Here is a 4,089-nt window from a genome sequence, read left to right as displayed (position 1 = left end):
AGGAATATATCTCTTTACTGTATATAAAGATTCCAAGGGAGAAAGGGCTGGGAAGAATCAATTCCTTCATGCATAAATCTCTCCTGGAGATTAATTCAATATAGTATGTGCTTCAGTGGATTAAGAAACTCCAAATACTTAAAGTATACAGTCACCTGTTCATTTCCTCCCAGATGTGGAAGAAAGGTACTTGCTTCTGTCTTAGTGTCTGTTGAAACACGTATCTCACTCTTTTGAGCTCATTGAGGAACTAAACAACTGTCTGTCCCCTTTATGACTCTGAAAACATCCTCCTATTAAAAGCAACCTAAATGCTACTGTAAATGGGTGCTTAATGATCTGCATAATGTTATGGTAACACATGCAGTTTCTTTCTCTGAACAAAAGAGGCCTGTTTTCCAAATTAATTTGAAATCAATCTGATAAAAATTGCTTAAAATTAATAGCTGCATTACTAGACTATCTTTTTGTTATTGTTCATTTATATTCACCTTGAAGATAAAGATAATTTAGACCATGAAATTAAATGTTCCTTGCAGCTCAAAATGATAGAGTTGCGCTTTGGATAACCGTTCTTCAATAGCCTTGATGGCCCCTCCAAACTGCTAAGAGGTTTATATGCAGTCTGTGTGCTAAATAGTGGCTCATTTTTGCTTTCAGAAATGCAGTTGGCAATAAGTAAACTGCAAAAATTCTCAAGTCTTCTGAATCCTGTTCTCAGCTAATTGTAAGTGCTTTTTTTTTGCTGGCAATTTGTATGCAATTCATTACACTTTGGCTTTTCTTCTTGGCCACGATAAAACTTGAAAGAGCAGTCCACTTAATCAAAAACATATTTTACTTTGTTTTAAGGTTTTGGGAAGTGCTTTATCTTTATTGTCTTTGGCAAGGGAGGGTATATTAAAAAAAAAATACTCTGTGAGCCTTTCTGCACCAGGTCTGTTTCTATCTCTGTAGCCTGCAGCTGTAAGGGCTTTGTATCTGATAACCCAGATGGCCCCTTCTAGTCTCACAGTCCTTAAAAAGGACACCAAGTACTGTAAACTGATGCCACATGGCATACAAAACTCACAAAATTCTTTAAAATGTCATGCAAGTTTTAGCCCCTTAATACAATTTCAGTAAAGAAAAAATACCATTTTCAAATGCAGTTTGTGTTAACAAGCTCTGAAATCAGAAAAGTAAGCTAGCTCCACTATGAAACAATAAAGGCATAAATGCAGCATTAGCTTTTACCCAGAGCAGCAGTAGAAGAGTCATATGATTATTGAAAATATATGAAATCCTGACAATACAAAAAGGCAACATTTTCTTGGACATTATGATGCTAAAAATAGTCACCAAGATATATTGTTGTGTGGAGATAAGTACTTGAAAAATAGAGGAAGAGCAACCCTTCCTCACTATTATTATGATTTACATCTTCTCCTCAAAGGTTTTATGCCTTTTTGCGTTAACAGCTGTCTTTTCCTGACATGTCAATATGCCAGCAAGCATAGCGAGGTCCTGAGCTCACTTAGCTCCTTACATGGCATGCAACAGAACTGAACAACACAGCACATTTTGTATTAGGAAACTGAGTTTGTAGTCCAAGAGTAGCGTCTGTTCCTGTGCATATTCTAGTCATTTATCGAAGTTACGCTGGTAACGAGGAGCTCAAGACTGGTAAGAGCTTTCAACACTGACTACACAACATAAATAAATGTCATGTATAGAACATAAATAGCTTCAATAGGGATCCAAGCTGACCTGGTTTAGAAATTAGGAATAAGCTAGCAAGGAAGCATATGAAGAAAAGCACCAAACTGAGTCTGCAATATATATGGGGATGTGCACTGGAAAATCTAATACACATTTGTGCAACAGTCAACAGGGAACTAAAGCACTGCTCTCTATTAGGCATCCCCTTCAGAGTACACTGCTCACAACCCATCCTTTTCAGGAGTCCAGATCAGCTATCCAAAGGTTCATTATGTCCTTCTTATCACTCAGAATGCTTTTGAGAAAGCATGAGTTTGTCTGTAAGCAAGTAGCTATTAGATTAAGAATGTTTGTCCTGAAATTCTGAAACCCGGTATGAGGTCTTATCAAAGGCTTTCCAATTGAAAAGCCTTTCTAAATCACCCTTGTTTTCACATGAGGGACTTTTTAAAGGCACAAAGAACAGTTTGGTGCTCAAATGCCTTTAAAAATGTCATAGAAAGTCACCAGGGAAGTCATTCTGTGTTACAGCTCTAACTTTTTCCAACACCACAAATCAGCACTTTGTCCTCTTTACAAAAAGAAACAACAAAGATTTATGCAGTTTCTTGGAATTAAGAATGAAAGGCACCTATCCTCGCACACTAAAGCATCCACGGTGGGATTTTCTGGTCCCCTTAGAAGTCAGTTTCTCCATCTTTACCTCACAGGGCTCATAGAACTTGTATGCCAGTTTTTAACAGTGGTAACGACCCTATCCCTCCCTTCCAGATGGCAGGCTGACCTACCTAAGCAACATCAGCAAAAATTTAAATATATAATAATTTAAAAACAAACAAAAGAAAAAAAAAAAAAAACAAAAACAAACCAAAACACCAACAACAAACACACAAAAAAAAACCCCACAACCCCACAACCAAAAGGAACACGACAAATTCTTGAAAAGTATCTGCAGTAAATGGTAGTGGAAAGAAACCATGGCAATAAGCAAGAAAAGCTTTGTGCCAGTAAAAGAATTCTTTGCGTACTTACAGGGGAAAGAAAGTACCAGGCTGCCATACTCACTGTGAGCAGCTGCTTAAGAGTAATTATGCTCTGGGTCACTTTTTCTCCCCAGGTTTGCTCACTAAAATACTGACTGAAGTGAAGTTCAGTGACTAGTCTGTAATGGGATTTACAAGAGCATCACTTTCCTGTAACTCAGTAAAGTATGGTATGCAAATACCTGAAAACCTTAACACCATTAATATAAATAAATCACCTGTACAGCTTCTGGTAATTAAAGGAAGATCTGGATGAAGCTTGCATCACTTGCATACCACAAACATTTAAAACCATCCACTAAGTAATTGTACAGGTTGCACTAAGATTGTTGTCTTGTCATCACCAGAACAAAAGTGCTGATGAGTTACAATTAGAAGCCAGAAAATCCAAGGTGTGACAAAAAGATGTGCCAGAAACAATTATTTAGGAAGACAAGTCCTTTTTGAGGGTCTTGAATTCACTGGCTATGCAGTTAAACAATTGTGTAGAAACTTACTGCTTTGATTTTTGCAAATTTGTGTTATTGTCCACTTAGCTCACAATTTTGAAATGAAAGCAATCATGAAGCAGCGAATATTTATGAAAAAAAAAAAAAATCTTTTGTGAAAAATAAGTCTTAAGACATTCACAATCATTTCACCAGCTCCACCAGGGATTTTTCAGTAGAATCATTAATTTGCAAGAAGACATTTGATTTGTTGTTGTTGTTTTTTATGAAAGGGAAATGCAAATTTTATATAAACTGGGTTAGTAGAGAGGAATTTATTTTCAAGGTTTAGTATCAGCTTTGGACTGAGATGAAATATCATTTGCAACAGATATGGACTTCAAGCCAAAATCCATTTTCAGTGTCAGCCTTTTGAAAACTGATCCACTTCACTCTTCAAGGTCACTACTGAATTGGAAACATTTTACAGTAATCACTTCTATTAAAAAAAAGAAAAAAGGAATACAGTTGCTGCTAAAATGCTTAACTACCATGTGATACAAATGCAAGCATAGCCAACAGGTTATTCTAAATCAGGAGTCTTTAAGAAAGAGTCTGGACAAGCACCTGCAACATTTTTACTTTAGAAAACAAAATTCTAGAGAAAACACTAGGTCAGTCCATCATTCTCTTCACATGCATAAATAAAATTTGTACATATAGGCTTTTACTTTTGACATGGAATATATTAAAAAATATTTTTATTTTTTATACATGTACACACATTTATCCACATACACATACTTTCGCTATCTTTTCATTTGCAGACTCTCCAAAACAATATAAAAGATGGATCCAGGAAAAAGCTTTTCCTTTATTTATTTTCTTTTGATATAAACCTGTTAAGACAACCCTTT

The sequence above is a fragment of the Merops nubicus genome, unplaced genomic scaffold (genome assembly GCF_000691845.1).
Source record: "Merops nubicus isolate BGI_N331 unplaced genomic scaffold, ASM69184v1 scaffold23793, whole genome shotgun sequence".
NCBI lineage: Eukaryota > Metazoa > Chordata > Aves > Coraciiformes > Meropidae > Merops > Merops nubicus.
This window is presented reverse-complemented; position numbering follows the sequence as displayed.